We start from the raw sequence: 17,024 nt of genomic DNA, 5'->3' as shown, positions 1-17,024 counted from the left end.
CATGTTGCAGCACGTGAGATCAAGGGGGCATGTCATGTGTTTCAGCACTTCACTCCATTCAGTAGCACATGATTCCCTGAGTTCTTTGGATGACCTGTGGACCGATCTTTCACGATGAAGAATTCCTTAAGAAGAATAGATCTCGGCCCACCATCCCAATGCCTCCGTCTCAAAACAGCAACCTCCAACTGCCCTTAGTCTGCAAGGCAGTCCTTTCAAATGCGATGACAACGCCGGGACCTTCGTTGCCTATTGTACGAGCTGAACTTTTGTGCTCATCAATTCAACGCTCTTTCCATCAACTCATCTTGTCTTTTGACGCTTCGTGTTTTGCGCTCCTTTGACTATCGGCATATCGGGTGACTGCAAACACTGAAGTTCTTGCTTACGGAGTGTGGAACATTGTTTTCAAGTGATCGCTGTTCTGTCATGTTGACGCCGAGTGAATCTTTCTTTGGCAACATGGGCAGGCTGACAGCAGTGCGAGCGAAAGTAATGGCAAATTTCTTGACTTATTTCTGAATGTGAATGTTCTTTAGAAAAGGGATGCGGCGTTGCTTCTCGCCCGTGTAAAGGTCACGCATTCCAGACGTGGTTATGAGCGAACAGTTGCCGCAAGTGTTTGAAAAGAGCAAGAGAGGAAGCAGCCCTGCCCCGTGTGAGGATCAAACTCAGGCCCTTCAGATGACGAGACTGACGCACTACAAATTACGCCAACAAGCCCAGCTGCAGTACACACACCGGAAAGTTTGCCTCACATGGATTTCAGTCGCCCGTTCCCTAATCTTTAGACGCCCTCTGCTGAATGTTGCATTTGCCTTTTGATCTCACCGATACATTTTTGGTCTGTTTCTGTTGCGAGTCCCTCTTTCAGATCTCACCTAGCACAAGTCTCTGTGGCTGAAGTGGCCTCTCTGCTTCAGCATCGTGCCCTCACTCAGCCATTAAAAATGTCACTCGGACTTCTGACATGCTGACATGAAATGTCAAGAGAGAGGGTCGGAGTGATGCTTAAGCCAGAGAGAAGATGAAAAGCGGGCGTGGCTGCGAAACGCTTGACAGCTGCACGATGCTCTCCATGTAAGGCGGGACCACAGGCTAAAGGACGCCTTTCGGCACATCAAGCTCTAAGCACACACCTGGAGGATGCGGGAATTGATCCTGCTATCTCCCACATGCAAAGCAAGCGCTGTACCATACAAGCCAACCCCCCTCGCTGGGACTTATGCCTCGGCGTCACCTAGTGCCGCTTGTTCCCCTCTTACCGGGCACAGTTCACTGCCCTTCGTCTGCAAGGCAGTCGTGTAATTGCAGCTTTCTTGACTTATTGATGAAGGTCTGACTGGACGAGCGAATGGCGCCTCTCCCCATCCTCAAGCTCGCTGACAGATTGAAATGGAAAGTGCTGCTGTGGCTCGTTGGTCTAGTGGTATGATTCTCGCTTAGGGTGCGAGAGGTCCCGGGTTCAACTCCCGGACGAGCCCTCGTGTGCTCTTTTCCTCCTCTTCCACAAGACTGGGAACTGATATCCACATCACTTCGCAGCGTCTGCTTATGGCAAACGATGGAATGTGACTAATGACTGAACGAGCCTGGTGAATTCTCATCACGTGGCACAATGAGAGCGTGCAGTCAGCTGTCCAAGGCGGCAACCTCATTGCTCGTTCAAAAGAACACGTACTGAAAACTCATCACCACTGTGTCGTAGATGAGCACCGCGATCGCTTGTTGTCATGCGTCCTTACTTGGGAAATGCAGAAGCAAAAACTGCCCTCTCTCAGCCACCGAAACGTGTGCGGCTCGCCTTGCGCTCTCTGCGCCTCACATATTTGTCGAGCTGTCTGCTCTTCTTTCTGTTGAAGTAATCAAGTTACGGGGCGTCCTGCAGCCTATGATGTTCTCACTGAGAGCTTTCAAGATTTGAAGGAAAACTACGAGCTTGATGGCTCAAGTCGAACGAATGTGATTGTTAAGCAATCGATGATCAAAAGCACGTCTTCTAACAATTCGTGAGAGTATTATCAGCACTGTTTTCACTCGGATATACTTTTCACTTGCTAAGCTGACAAATTGGACGAGAAAATGCCGGAGACGCACTCAGTGCAGACTGAGGTTGGGAAGGAGGTGTGGCCCTTCAACGCTTGACAACTGAAGGACATTCTCTCCGCAACGGAGGAGCACCTGTCAGAAGTCGCAGAAGCTAAACAAGAGCACCGGGCTTCCGGAGATCCAAACTCAGACCTGGAGGATGCGGACATCGATCCCGCTACCTCTTGCATGCTAAGCGAGCGCTCTACCATTTGAGCTAATCCCCCTCGCTTCATGCGTCTCGGCATCATGTCTTACCGCCTCTGCCCCTCTTACCGGGCACCGCCCACTGCCCTTGGTCTGCAAGGCAGTCCTTTCAAGTGCAATGACGACGCTGAGACCTTCGTTGCCTATTGTACGAGCTGAACTTTTGTGCTCATCAATTCAACGCTCTTTCCATCAACTCATCTTGTCTTTTGACGCTTCGTGTTTTGCGCTCCTTTGACTATCGGCATATCGGGTGACTGCAAACACTGAAGTTCTTGCTTACGGAGTGTGGAACATTGTTTTCAAGTGATCGCTGTTCTGTCATGTTGACGCCGAGTGAATCTTTCTTTGGCAACATGGGCAGGCTGACAGCAGTGCGAGCGAAAGTAATGGCAAATTTCTTGACTTATTTCTGAATGTGAATGTTCTTTAGAAAAGGGATGCGGCGTTGCTTCTCGCCCGTGTAAAGGTCACGCATTCCAGACGTGGTTATGAGCGAACAGTTGCCGCAAGTGTTTGAAAAGAGCAAGAGAGGAAGCAGCCCTGCCCCGTGTGAGGATCAAACTCAGGCCCTTCAGATGACGAGACTGACGCACTACAAATTACGCCAACAAGCCCAGCTGCAGTACACACACCGGAAAGTTTGCCTCACATGGATTTCAGTCGCCCGTTCCCTAATCTTTAGACGCCCTCTGCTGAATGTTGCATTTGCCTTTTGATCTCACCGATACATTTTTGGTCTGTTTCTGTTGCGAGTCCCTCTTTCAGATCTCACCTAGCACAAGTCTCTGTGGCTGAAGTGGCCTCTCTGCTTCAGCATCGTGCCCTCACTCAGCCATTAAAAATGTCACTCGGACTTCTGACATGCTGACATGAAATGTCAAGAGAGAGGGTCGGAGTGATGCTTAAGCCAGAGAGAAGATGAAAAGCGGGCGTGGCTGCGAAACGCTTGACAGCTGCACGATGCTCTCCATGTAAGGCGGGACCACAGGCTAAAGGACGCCTTTCGGCACATCAAGCTCTAAGCACACACCTGGAGGATGCGGGAATTGATCCTGCTATCTCCCACATGCAAAGCAAGCGCTGTACCATACAAGCCAACCCCCCTCGCTGGGACTTATGCCTCGGCGTCACCTAGTGCCGCTTGTTCCCCTCTTACCGGGCACAGTTCACTGCCCTTCGTCTGCAAGGCAGTCGTGTAATTGCAGCTTTCTTGACTTATTGATGAAGGTCTGACTGGACGAGCGAATGGCGCCTCTCCCCATCCTCAAGCTCGCTGACAGATTGAAATGGAAAGTGCTGCTGTGGCTCGTTGGTCTAGTGGTATGATTCTCGCTTAGGGTGCGAGAGGTCCCGGGTTCAACTCCCGGACGAGCCCTCGTGTGCTCTTTTCCTCCTCTTCCACAAGACTGGGAACTGATATCCACATCACTTCGCAGCGTCTGCTTATGGCAAACGATGGAATGTGACTAATGACTGAACGAGCCTGGTGAATTCTCATCACGTGGCACAATGAGAGCGTGCAGTCAGCTGTCCAAGGCGGCAACCTCATTGCTCGTTCAAAAGAACACGTACTGAAAACTCATCACCACTGTGTCGTAGATGAGCACCGCGATCGCTTGTTGTCATGCGTCCTTACTTGGGAAATGCAGAAGCAAAAACTGCCCTCTCTCAGCCACCGAAACGTGTGCGGCTCGCCTTGCGCTCTCTGCGCCTCACATATTTGTCGAGCTGTCTGCTCTTCTTTCTGTTGAAGTAATCAAGTTACGGGGCGTCCTGCAGCCTATGATGTTCTCACTGAGAGCTTTCAAGATTTGAAGGAAAACTACGAGCTTGATGGCTCAAGTCGAACGAATGTGATTGTTAAGCAATCGATGATCAAAAGCACGTCTTCTAACAATTCGTGAGAGTATTATCAGCACTGTTTTCACTCGGATATACTTTTCACTTGCTAAGCTGACAAATTGGACGAGAAAATGCCGGAGACGCACTCAGTGCAGACTGAGGTTGGGAAGGAGGTGTGGCCCTTCAACGCTTGACAACTGAAGGACATTCTCTCCGCAACGGAGGAGCACCTGTCAGAAGTCGCAGAAGCTAAACAAGAGCACCGGGCTTCCGGAGATCCAAACTCAGACCTGGAGGATGCGGGCATCGATCCCGCTACCTCTTGCATGCTAAGCGAGCGCTCTACCATTTGAGCTAATCCCCCTCGCTTCATGCGTCTCGGCATCATGTCTTACCGCCTCTGCCCCTCTTACCGGGCACCGCCCACTGCCCTTGGTCTGCAAGGCAGTCCTTTCAAGTGCGATGACGACGCTGAGACCTTCGTTGCCTATTGTACGAGCTGAACTTTTGTGCTCATCAATTCAACGCTCTTTCCATCAACTCATCTTGTCTTTTGACGCTTCGTGTTTTGCGCTCTTTGACTATCGGCATATCGGGTGACTGCAAACACTGAAGTTCTTGCTTACGGAGTGTGGAACATTGTTTTCAAGTGATCGCTGTTCTGTCATGTTGACGCCGAGTGAATCTTTCTTTGGCAACATGGGCAGGCTGACAGCAGTGCGAGCGAAAGTAATGGCAAATTTCTTGACTTATTTCTGAATGTGAATGTTCTTTAGAAAAGGGATGCGGCGTTGCTTCTCGCCCGTGTAAAGGTCACGCATTCCAGACGTGGTTATGAGCGAACAGTTGCCGCAAGTGTTTGAAAAGAGCAAGAGAGGAAGCAGCCCTGCCCCGTGTGAGGATCAAACTCAGGCCCTTCAGATGACGAGACTGACGCACTACAAATTACGCCAACAAGCCCAGCTGCAGTACACACACCGGAAAGTTTGCCTCACATGGATTTCAGTCGTCCGTTCCCTAATCTTTAGACGCCCTCTGCTGAATGTTGCATTTGCCTTTTGATCTCACCGATACATTTTTGGTCTGTTTCTGTTGCGAGTCCCTCTTTCAGATCTCACCTAGCACAAGTCTCTGTGGCTGAAGTGGCCTCTCTGCTTCAGCATCGTGCCCTCACTCAGCCATTAAAAATGTCACTCGGACTTCTGACATGCTGACATGAAATATCAAGAGAGAGGGTCGGAGTGACGCTTAAGCCAGAGAGAAGATGAAAAGGGGGCGTGGCTGCGAAACGCTTGACAGCTGCACGATGCTCTCCATGTAAGGCGGGACCACAGGCTAAAGGACGCCTTTCGGCACATCAAGCTCTAAGCACACACCTGGAGGATGCGGGAATTGATCCTGCTATCTCCCACATGCAAAGCAAGCGCTGTACCATACAAGCCAACCCCCCTCGCTGGGACTTATGCCTCGGCGTCACCTAGTGCCGCTTGTTCCCCTCTTACCGGGCACAGTTCACTGCCCTTCGTCTGCAAGGCAGTCGTGTAATTGCAGCTTTCTTGACTTATTGATGAAGGTCTGACTGGACGAGCGAATGGCGCCTCTCCCCATCCTCAAGCTCGCTGACAGATTGAAATGGAAAGTGCTGCTGTGGCTCGTTGGTCTAGTGGTATGATTCTCGCTTAGGGTGCGAGAGGTCCCGGGTTCAACTCCTGGACGAGCCCTCGTGTGCTCTTTTCCTCCTCTTCCACAAGACTGGGAACTGATATCCACATCACTTCGCAGCGTCTGCTTATGGCAAACGATGGAATGTGACTAATGACTGAACGAGCCTGGTGAATTCTCATCACGTGGCACAATGAGAGCGTGCAGTCAGCTGTCCAAGGCGGCAACCTCATTGCTCGTTCAAAAGAACACGTACTGAAAACTCATCACCACTGTGTCGTAGATGAGCACCGCGATCGCTTGTTGTCATGCGTCCTTACTTGGGAAATGCAGAAGCAAAAACTGCCCTCTCTCAGCCACCGAAACGTGTGCGGCTCGCCTTGCGCTCTCTGCGCCTCACATATTTGTCGAGCTGTCTGCTCTTCTTTCTGTTGAAGTAATCAAGTTACGGGGCGTCCTGCAGCCTATGATGTTCTCACTGAGAGCTTTCAAGATTTGAAGGAAAACTACGAGCTTGATGGCTCAAGTCGAACGAATGTGATTGTTAAGCAATCGATGATCAAAAGCACGTCTTCTAACAATTCGTGAGAGTATTATCAGCACTGTTTTCACTCGGATATACTTTTCACTTGCTAAGCTGACAAATTGGACGAGAAAATGCCGGAGACGCACTCAGTGCAGACTGAGGTTGGGAAGGAGGTGTGGCCCTTCAACGCTTGACAACTGAAGGACATTCTCTCCGCAACGGAGGAGCACCTGTCAGAAGTCGCAGAAGCTAAACAAGAGCACCGGGCTTCCGGAGATCCAAACTCAGACCTGGAGGATGCGGGCATCGATCCCGCTACCTCTTGCATGCTAAGTGAGCGCTCTACCATTTGAGCTAATCCCCCTCGCTTCATGCGTCTCGGCATCATGTCTTACCGCCTCTGCCCCTCTTACCGGGCACCGCCCACTGCCCTTGGTCTGCAAGGCAGTCCTTTCAAGTGCGATGACGACGCTGAGACCTTCGTTGCCTATTGTACGAGCTGAACTTTTGTGCTCATCAATTCAACGCTCTTTCCATCAACTCATCTTGTCTTTTGATGCTTCGTGTTTTGCGCTCCTTTGACTATCGGCATATCGGGTGACTGCAAACACTGAAGTTCTTGCTTACGGAGTGTGGAACATTGTTTTCAAGTGATCGCTGTTCTGTCATGTTGACGCCGAGTGAATCTTTCTTTGGCAACATGGGCAGGCTGACAGCAGTGCGAGCGAAAGTAATGGCAAATTTCTTGACTTATTTCTGAATGTGAATGTTCTTTAGAAAAGGGATGCGGCGTTGCTTCTCGCCCGTGTAAAGGTCACGCATTCCAGACGTGGTTATGAGCGAACAGTTGCCGCAAGTGTTTGAAAAGAGCAAGAGAGGAAGCAGCCCTGCCCCGTGTGAGGATCAAACTCAGGCCCTTCAAATGACGAGACTGACACACTACCAATTACGCCAACAAGCCCAGCTGCAGTACACACACCGGAAAGTTTGCCTCACATGGATTTCAGTCGCCCGTTCCCTAATCTTTAGACGCCCTCTGCTGAATGTTGCATTTGCCTTTTGATCTCACCGATACATTTTTGGTCTGTTTCTGTTGCGAGTCCGTCTTTCAGATCTCACCTAGCACAAGTCTCTGTGGCTGAAGTGGCCTCTCTGCTTCAGCATCGTGCCCTCACTCAGCCATTAAAAATGTCACTCGGACTTCTGACATGCTGACATGAAATGTCAAGAGAGAGGGGCGGAGTGACGCTTAAGCCAGAGAGAAGATGAAAAGGGGGCGTGGCTGCGAAACGCTTGACAGCTGCACGATGCTCTCCATGTAAGGCGGGACCACAGGCTAAAGGACGCCTTTCGGCACATCAAGCTCTAAGCACACACCTGGAGGATGCGGGAATTGATCCTGCTATCTCCCACATGCAAAGCAAGCGCTGTACCATACAAGCCAACCCCCCTCGCTGGGACTTATGCCTCGGCGTCACCTAGTGCCGCTTGTTCCCCTCTTACCGGGCACAGTTCACTGCCCTTCGTCTGCAAGGCAGTCGTGTAATTGCAGCTTTCTTGACTTATTGATGAAGGTCTGACTGGACGAGCGAATGGCGCCTCTCCCCATCCTCAAGCTCGCTGACAGATTGAAATGGAAAGTGCTGCTGTGGCTCGTTGGTCTAGTGGTATGATTCTCGCTTAGGGTGCGAGAGGTCCCGGGTTCAACTCCCGGACGAGCCCTCGTGTGCTCTTTTCCTCCTCTTCCACAAGACTGGGAACTGATATCCACATCACTTCGCAGCGTCTGCTTATGGCAAACGATGGAATGTGACTAATGACTGAACGAGCCTGGTGAATTCTCATCACGTGGCACAATGAGAGCGTGCAGTCAGCTGTCCAAGGCGGCAACCTCATTGCTCGTTCAAAAGAACACGTACTGAAAACTCATCACCACTGTGTCGTAGATGAGCACCGCGATCACTTGTTGTCATGCGTCCTTACTTGGGAAATGCAGAAGCAAAAACTGCCCTCTCTCAGCCACCGAAACGTGTGCGGCTCGCCTTGCGCTCTCTGCGCCTCACATATTTGTCGAGCTGTCTGCTCTTCTTTCTGTTGAAGTAATCAAGTTACGGGGCGTCCTGCAGCCTATGATGTTCTCACTGAGAGCTTTCAAGATTTGAGGGAAAACTACGAGCTTGATGGCTCAAGTCGAACGAATGTGATTGTTAAGCAATCGATGATCAAAAGCACGTCTTCTAACAATTCGTGAGAGTATTATCAGCACTGTTTTCACTCGGATATACTTTTCACTTGCTAAGCTGACAAATTGGACGAGAAAATGCCGGAGACGCACTCAGTGCAGACTGAGGTTGGGAAGGAGGTGTGGCCCTTCAACGCTTGACAACTGAAGGACATTCTCTCCGCAACGGAGGAGCACCTGTCAGAAGTCGCAGAAGCTAAACAAGAGCACCGGGCTTCCGGAGATCCAAACTCAGACCTGGAGGATGCGGGCATCGATCCCGCTACCTCTTGCATGCTAAGCGAGCGCTCTACCATTTGAGCTAATCCCCCTCGCTTCATGCGTCTCGGCATCATGTCTTACCGCCTCTGCCCCTCTTACCGGGCACCGCCCACTGCCCTTGGTCTGCAAGGCAGTCCTTTCAAGTGCGATGACGACGCTGAGACCTTCGTTGCCTATTGTACGAGCTGAACTTTTGTGCTCATCAATTCAACGCTCTTTCCATCAACTCATCTTGTCTTTTGACGCTTCGTGTTTTGCGCTCCTTTGACTATCGGCATATCGGGTGACTGCAAACACTGAAGTTCTTGCTTACGGAGTGTGGAACATTGTTTTCAAGTGATCGCTGTTCTGTCATGTTGACGCCGAGTGAATCTTTCTTTGGCAACATGGGCAGGCTGACAGCAGTGCGAGCGAAAGTAATGGCAAATTTCTTGACTTATTTCTGAATGTGAATGTTCTTTAGAAAAGGGATGCGGCGTTGCTTCTCGCCCGTGTAAAGGTCACGCATTCCAGACGTGGTTATGAGCGAACAGTTGCCGCAAGTGTTTGAAAAGAGCAAGAGAGGAAGCAGCCCTGCCCCGTGTGAGGATCAAACTCAGGCCCTTCAGATGACGAGACTGACGCACTACCAATTACGCCAACAAGCCCAGCTGCAGTACACACACCGGAAAGTTTGCCTCACATGGATTTCAGTCGCCCGTTCCCTAATCTTTAGACGCCCTCTGCTGAATGTTGCATTTGCCTTTTGATCTCACCGATACATTTTTGGTCTGTTTCTGTTGCGAGTCCGTCTTTCAGATCTCACCTAGCACAAGTCTCTGTGGCTGAAGTGGCCTCTCTGCTTCAGCATCGTGCCCTCACTCAGCCATTAAAAATGTCACTCGGACTTCTGACATGCTGACATGAAATGTCAAGAGAGAGGGGCGGAGTGACGCTTAAGCCAGAGAGAAGATGAAAAGGGGGCGTGGCTGCGAAACGCTTGACAGCTGCACGATGCTCTCCATGTAAGGCGGGACCACAGGCTAAAGGACGCCTTTCGGCACATCAAGCTCTAAGCACACACCTGGAGGATGCGGGAATTGATCCTGCTATCTCCCACATGCAAAGCAAGCGCTGTACCATACAAGCCAACCCCCCTCGCTGGGACTTATGCCTCGGCGTCACCTAGTGCCGCTTGTTCCCCTCTTACCGGGCACAGTTCACTGCCCTTCGTCTGCAAGGCAGTCGTGTAATTGCAGCTTTCTTGACTTATTGATGAAGGTCTGACTGGACGAGCGAATGGCGCCTCTCCCCATCCTCAAGCTCGCTGACAGATTGAAATGGAAAGTGCTGCTGTGGCTCGTTGGTCTAGTGGTATGATTCTCGCTTAGGGTGCGAGAGGTCCCGGGTTCAACTCCCGGACGAGCCCTCGTGTGCTCTTTTCCTCCTCTTCCACAAGACTGGGAACTGATATCCACATCACTTCGCAGCGTCTGCTTATGGCAAACGATGGAATGTGACTAATGACTGAACGAGCCTGGTGAATTCTCATCACGTGGCACAATGAGAGCGTGCAGTCAGCTGTCCAAGGCGGCAACCTCATTGCTCGTTCAAAAGAACACGTACTGAAAACTCATCACCACTGTGTCGTAGATGAGCACCGCGATCGCTTGTTGTCATGTGTCCTTACTTGGGAAATGCAGAAGCAAAAACTGCCCTCTCTCAGCCACCGAAACGTGTGCGGCTCGCCTTGCGCTCTCTGCGCCTCACATATTTGTCGAGCTGTCTGCTCTTCTTTCTGTTGAAGTAATCAAGTTACGGGGCGTCCTGCAGCCTATGATGTTCTCACTGAGAGCTTTCAAGATTTGAAGGAAAACTACGAGCTTGATGGCTCAAGTCGAACGAATGTGATTGTTAAGCAATCGATGATCAAAAGCACGTCTTCTAACAATTCGTGAGAGTATTATCAGCACTGTTTTCACTCGGATATACTTTTCACTTGCTAAGCTGACAAATTGGACGAGAAAATGCCGGAGACGCACTCAGTGCAGACTGAGGTTGGGAAGGAGGTGTGGCCCTTCAACGCTTGACAACTGAAGGACATTCTCTCCGCAACGGAGGAGCACCTGTCAGAAGTCGCAGAAGCTAAACAAGAGCACCGGGCTTCTGGAGATCCAAACTCAGACCTGGAGGATGCGGGCATCGATCCCGCTACCTCTTGCATGCTAAGCAACGCTCTACCATTTGAGCTAATCCCCCTCGCTTCATGCGTCTCGGCATCATGTCTTACCGCCTCTGCCCCTCTTACCGGGCACCGCCCACTGCCCTTGGTCTGCAAGGCAGTCCTTTCAAGTGCGATGACGACGCTGAGACCTTCGTTGCCTATTGTACGAGCTGAACTTTTGTGCTCATCAATTCAACGCTCTTTCCATCAACTCATCTTGTCTTTTGACGCTTCGTGTTTTGCGCTCCTTTGACTATCGGCATATCGGGTGACTGCAAACACTGAAGTTCTTGCTTACGGAGTGTGGAACATTGTTTTCAAGTGATCGCTGTTCTGTCATGTTGACGCCGAGTGAATCTTTCTTTGGCAACATGGGCAGGCTGACAGCAGTGCGAGCGAAAGTAATGGCAAATTTCTTGACTTATTTCTGAATGTGAATGTTCTTTAGAAAAGGGATGCGGCGTTGCTTCTCGCCCGTGTAAAGGTCACGCATTCCAGACGTGGTTATGAGCGAACAGTTGCCGCAAGTGTTTGAAAAGAGCAAGAGAGGAAGCAGCCCTGCCCCGTGTGAGGATCAAACTCAGGCCCTTCAGATGACGAGACTGACGCACTACCAATTACGCCAACAAGCCCAGCTGCAGTACACACACCGGAAAGTTTGCCTCACATGGATTTCAGTCGCCCGTTCCCTAATCTTTAGACGCCCTCTGCTGAATGTTGCATTTGCCTTTTGATCTCACCGATACATTTTTGGTCTGTTTCTGTTGCGAGTCCGTCTTTCAGATCTCACCTAGCACAAGTCTCTGTGGCTGAAGTGGCCTCTCTGCTTCAGCATCGTGCCCTCACTCAGCCATTAAAAATGTCACTCGGACTTCTGACATGCTGACATGAAATGTCAAGAGAGAGGGGCGGAGTGACGCTTAAGCCAGAGAGAAGATGAAAAGGGGGCGTGGCTGCGAAACGCTTGACAGCTGCACGATGCTCTCCATGTAAGGCGGGACCACAGGCTAAAGGACGCCTTTCGGCACATCAAGCTCTAAGCACACACCTGGAGGATGCGGGAATTGATCCTGCTATCTCCCACATGCAAAGCAAGCGCTGTACCATACAAGCCAACCCCCCTCGCTGGGACTTATGCCTCGGCGTCACCTAGTGCCGCTTGTTCCCCTCTTACCGGGCACAGTTCACTGCCCTTCGTCTGCAAGGCAGTCGTGTAATTGCAGCTTTCTTGACTTATTGATGAAGGTCTGACTGGACGAGCGAATGGCGCCTCTCCCCATCCTCAAGCTCGCTGACAGATTGAAATGGAAAGTGCTGCTGTGGCTCGTTGGTCTAGTGGTATGATTCTCGCTTAGGGTGCGAGAGGTCCCGGGTTCAACTCCCGGACGAGCCCTCGTGTGCTCTTTTCCTCCTCTTCCACAAGACTGGGAACTGATATCCACATCACTTCGCAGCGTCTGCTTATGGCAAACGATGGAATGTGACTAATGACTGAACGAGCCTGGTGAATTCTCATCACGTGGCACAATGAGAGCGTGCAGTCAGCTGTCCAAGGCGGCAACCTCATTGCTCGTTCAAAAGAACACGTACTGAAAACTCATCACCACTGTGTCGTAGATGAGCACCGCGATTGCTTGTTGTCATGCGTCCTTACTTGGGAAATGCAGAAGCAAAAACTCCCCTCTCTCAGCCACCGAAACGTGTGCGGCTCGCCTTGCGCTCTCTGCGCCTCACATATTTGTCGAGCTGTCTGCTCTTCTTTCTGTTGAAGTAATCAAGTTACGGGGCGTCCTGCAGCCTATGATGTTCTCACTGAGAGCTTTCAAGATTTGAAGGAAAACTACGAGCTTGATGGCTCAAGTCGAACGAATGTGATTGTTAAGCAATCGATGATCAAAAGCACGTCTTCTAACAATTCGTGAGAGTATTATCAGCACTGTTTTCACTCGGATATACTTTTCACTTGCTAAGCTGACAAATTGGACGAGAAAATGCCGGAGACGCACTCAGTGCAGACTGAGGTTGGGAAGGAGGTGTGGCCCTTCAACGCTTGACAACTGAAGGACATTCTCTCCGCAACGGAGGAGCACCTGTCAGAAGTCGCAGAAGCTAAACAAGAGCACCGGGCTTCCGGAGATCCAAACTCAGACCTGGAGGATGCGGGCATCGATCCCGCTACCTCTTGCATGCTAAGCGAGCGCTCTACCATTCGAGCTAATCCCCCTCGCTTCATGCGTCTCGGCATCATGTCTTACCGCCTCTGCCCCTCTTACCGGGCACCGCCCACTGCCCTTGGTCTGCAAGGCAGTCCTTTCAAGTGCGATGACGACGCTGAGACCTTCGTTGCCTATTGTACGAGCTGAACTTTTGTGCTCATCAATTCAACGCTCTTTCCATCAACTCATCTTGTCTTTTGACGCTTCGTGTTTTGCGCTCCTTTGACTATCGGCATATCGGGTGACTGCAAACACTGAAGTTCTTGCTTACGGAGTGTGGAACATTGTTTTCAAGTGATCGCTGTTCTGTCATGTTGACGCCGAGTGAATCTTTCTTTGGCAACATGGGCAGGCTGACAGCAGTGCGAGCGAAAGTAATGGCAAATTTCTTGACTTATTTCTGAATGTGAATGTTCTTTAGAAAAGGGATGCGGCGTTGCTTCTTGCCCGTGTAAAGGTCACGCATTCCAGACGTGGTTATGAGCGAACAGTTGCCGCAAGTGTTTGAAAAGAGCAAGAGAGGAAGCAGCCCTGCCCCGTGTGAGGATCAAACTCAGGCCCTTCAGATGACGAGACTGACGCACTACCAATTACGCCAACAAGCCCAGCTGCAGTACACACACCGGAAAGTTTGCCTCACATGGATTTCAGTCGCCCGTTCCCTAATCTTTAGACGCCCTCTGCTGAATGTTGCATTTGCCTTTTGATCTCACCGATACATTTTTGGTCTGTTTCTGTTGCGAGTCCGTCTTTCAGATCTCACCTAGCACAAGTCTCTGTGGCTGAAGTGGCCTCTCTGCTTCAGCATTGTGCCCTCACTCAGCCATTAAAAATGTCACTCGGACTTCTGACATGCTGACATGAAATGTCAAGAGAGAGGGGCGGAGTGACGCTTAAGCCAGAGAGAAGATGAAAAGGGGGCGTGGCTGCGAAACGCTTGACAGCTGCACGATGCTCTCCATGTAAGGCGGGACCACAGGCTAAAGGACGCCTTTCGGCACATCAAGCTCTAAGCACACACCTGGAGGATGCGGGAATTGATCCTGCTATCTCCCACATGCAAAGCAAGCGCTGTACCATACAAGCCAACCCCCCTCGCTGGGACTTATGCCTCGGCGTCACCTAGTGCCGCTTGTTCCCCTCTTACCGGGCACAGTTCACTGCCCTTCGTCTGCAAGGCAGTCGTGTAATTGCAGCTTTCTTGACTTATTGATGAAGGTCTGACTGGACGAGCGAATGGCGCCTCTCCCCATCCTCAAGCTCGCTGACAGATTGAAATGGAAAGTGCTGCTGTGGCTCGTTGGTCTAGTGGTATGATTCTCGCTTAGGGTGCGAGAGGTCCCGGGTTCAACTCCCGGACGAGCCCTCGTGTGCTCTTTTCCCCCTCTTCCACAAGACTGGGAACTGATATCCACATCACTTCGCAGCGTCTGCTTATGGAAAACGATGGAATGTGACTAATGACTGAACGAGCCTGGTGAATTCTCATCACGTGGCACAATGAGAGCGTGCAGTCAGCTGTCCAAGGCGGCAACCTCATTGCTCGTTCAAAAGAACACGTACTGAAAACTCATCACCACTGTGTCGTAGATGAGCACCGCGATCGCTTGTTGTCATGCGTCCTTACTTGGGAAATGCAGAAGCAAAAACTGCCCTCTCTCAGCCACCGAAACGTGTGCGGCTCGCTTTGCGCTCTCTGCGCCTCACATATTTGTCGAGCTGTCTGCTCTTCTTTCTGTTGAAGTAATCAAGTTACGGGGCGTCCTGCAGCCTATGATGTTCTCACTGAGAGCTTTCAAGATTTGAAGGAAAACTACGAGCTTGATGGCTCAAGTCGAACGAATGTGATTGTTAAGCAATCGATGATCAAAAGCACGTCTTCTAACAATTCGTGAGAGTATTATCAGCACTGTTTTCACTCGGATATACTTTTCACTTGCTAAGCTGACAAATTGGACGAGAAAATGCCGGAGACGCACTCAGTGCAGACTGAGGTTGGGAAGGAGGTGTGGCCCTTCAACGCTTGACAACTGAAGGACATTCTCTCCGCAACGGAGGAGCACCTGTCAGAAGTCGCAGAAGCTAAACAAGAGCACCAGGCTTCCGGAGATCCAAACTCAGACCTGGAGGATGCGGGCATCGATCCCCCTACCTCTTGCATGCTAAGCGAGCGCTCTACCATTCGAGCTAATCCCCCTCGCTTCATGCGTCTCGGCATCATGTCTTACCGCCTCTGCCCCTCTTACCGGGCACCGCCCACTGCCCTTGGTCTGCAAGGCAGTCCTTTCAAGTGCGATGACGACGCTGAGACCTTCGTTGCCTATTGTACGAGCTGAACTTTTGTGCTCATCAATTCAACGCTCTTTCCATCAACTCATCTTGTCTTTTGACGCTTCGTGTTTTGCGCTCCTTTGACTATCGGCATATCGGGTGACTGCAAACACTGAAGTTCTTGCTTACGGAGTGTGGAACATTGTTTTCAAGTGATCGCTGTTCTGTCATGTTGACGCCGAGTGAATCTTTCTTTGGCAACATGGGCAGGCTGACAGCAGTGCGAGCGAAAGTAATGGCAAATTTCTTGACTTATTTCTGAATGTGAATGTTCTTTAGAAAAGGGATGCGGCGTTGCTTCTTGCCCGTGTAAAGGTCACGCATTCCAGACGTGGTTATGAGCGAACAGTTGCCGCAAGTGTTTGAAAAGAGCAAGAGAGGAAGCAGCCCTGCCCCGTGTGAGGATCAAACTCAGGCCCTTCAGATGACGAGACTGACGCACTACCAATTACGCCAACAAGCCCAGCTGCAGTACACACACCGGAAAGTTTGCCTCACATGGATTTCAGTCGCCCGTTCCCTAATCTTTAGACGCCCTCTGCTGAATGTTGCATTTGCCTTTTGATCTCACCGATACATTTTTGGTCTGTTTCTGTTGCGAGTCCGTCTTTCAGATCTCACCTAGCACAAGTCTCTGTGGCTGAAGTGGCCTCTCTGCTTCAGCATCGTGCCCTCACTCAGCCATTAAAAATGTCACTCGGACTTCTGACATGCTGACATGAAATGTCAAGAGAGAGGGGCGGAGTGACGCTTAAGCCAGAGAGAAGATGAAAAGGGGGCGTGGCTGCGAAACGCTTGACAGCTGCACGATGCTCTCCATGTAAGGCGGGACCACAGGCTAAAGGACGCCTTTCGGCACATCAAGCTCTAAGCACACACCTGGAGGATGCGGGAATTGATCCTGCTATCTCCCACATGCAAAGCAAGCGCTGTACCATACAAGCCAACCCCCCTCGCTGGGACTTATGCCTCGGCGTCACCTAGTGCCGCTTGTTCCCCTCTTACCGGGCACAGTTCACTGCCCTTCGTCTGCAAGGCAGTCGTGTAATTGCAGCTTTCTTGACTTATTGATGAAGGTCTGACTGGACGAGCGAATGGCGCCTCTCCCCATCCTCAAGCTCGCTGACAGATTGAAATGGAAAGTGCTGCTGTGGCTCGTTGGTCTAGTGGTATGATTCTCGCTTAGGGTGCGAGAGGTCCCGGGTTCAACTCCCGGACGAGCCCTCGTGTGCTCTTTTCCCCCTCTTCCACAAGACTGGGAACTGATATCCACATCACTTCGCAGCGTCTGCTTATGGAAAACGATGGAATGTGACTAATGACTGAACGAGCCTGGTGAATTCTCATCACGTGGCACAATGAGAGCGTGCAGTCAGCTGTCCAAGGCGGCAACCTCATTGCTCGTTCAAAAGAACACGTACTGAAAACTCATCACCACTGTGT

The 17,024-nt window shown here is 50.9% G+C and overlaps 8 non-coding genes across 8 annotated transcripts; all 8 read left to right on the top strand.

The window, feature by feature from the left end:
• Positions 1 to 1,412: 1,412 nt before the first annotated feature.
• Positions 1,413 to 1,484, top strand: trnap-agg (transfer RNA proline (anticodon AGG)). The gene has a single exon. It is a non-coding gene; the product is annotated as a tRNA-Pro (tRNA).
• A 2,117-nt stretch (positions 1,485 to 3,601) lies between these two features.
• trnap-agg (transfer RNA proline (anticodon AGG)) lies at positions 3,602 to 3,673 on the top strand. The gene has a single exon. It is a non-coding gene; the product is annotated as a tRNA-Pro (tRNA).
• Positions 3,674 to 5,789: 2,116 nt separating this feature from the next.
• Positions 5,790 to 5,861, top strand: trnap-agg (transfer RNA proline (anticodon AGG)). Its single transcript has one exon. It is a non-coding gene; the product is annotated as a tRNA-Pro (tRNA).
• Positions 5,862 to 7,978: 2,117 nt separating this feature from the next.
• Positions 7,979 to 8,050, top strand: trnap-agg (transfer RNA proline (anticodon AGG)). The gene has a single exon. It is a non-coding gene; the product is annotated as a tRNA-Pro (tRNA).
• Positions 8,051 to 10,167: 2,117 nt separating this feature from the next.
• Positions 10,168 to 10,239, top strand: trnap-agg (transfer RNA proline (anticodon AGG)). Its single transcript has one exon. It is a non-coding gene; the product is annotated as a tRNA-Pro (tRNA).
• Positions 10,240 to 12,355: 2,116 nt separating this feature from the next.
• Positions 12,356 to 12,427, top strand: trnap-agg (transfer RNA proline (anticodon AGG)). The gene has a single exon. It is a non-coding gene; the product is annotated as a tRNA-Pro (tRNA).
• Positions 12,428 to 14,544: 2,117 nt separating this feature from the next.
• trnap-agg (transfer RNA proline (anticodon AGG)) lies at positions 14,545 to 14,616 on the top strand. Its single transcript has one exon. It is a non-coding gene; the product is annotated as a tRNA-Pro (tRNA).
• Positions 14,617 to 16,733: 2,117 nt separating this feature from the next.
• Positions 16,734 to 16,805, top strand: trnap-agg (transfer RNA proline (anticodon AGG)). Its single transcript has one exon. It is a non-coding gene; the product is annotated as a tRNA-Pro (tRNA).
• Positions 16,806 to 17,024: the final 219 nt, after the last annotated feature.

Source organism: Lepisosteus platostomus, chromosome 5, assembly GCF_059453375.1.
Source record: "Lepisosteus platostomus isolate fLepPlt1 chromosome 5, fLepPlt1.hap1, whole genome shotgun sequence".
In the NCBI taxonomy this organism is placed as follows: Eukaryota; Metazoa; Chordata; class Actinopteri; order Semionotiformes; family Lepisosteidae; genus Lepisosteus; species Lepisosteus platostomus.
The sequence above is the reverse complement of the archived record's forward strand: the minus strand, read 5'-3'. Positions and strand labels throughout refer to the sequence as shown.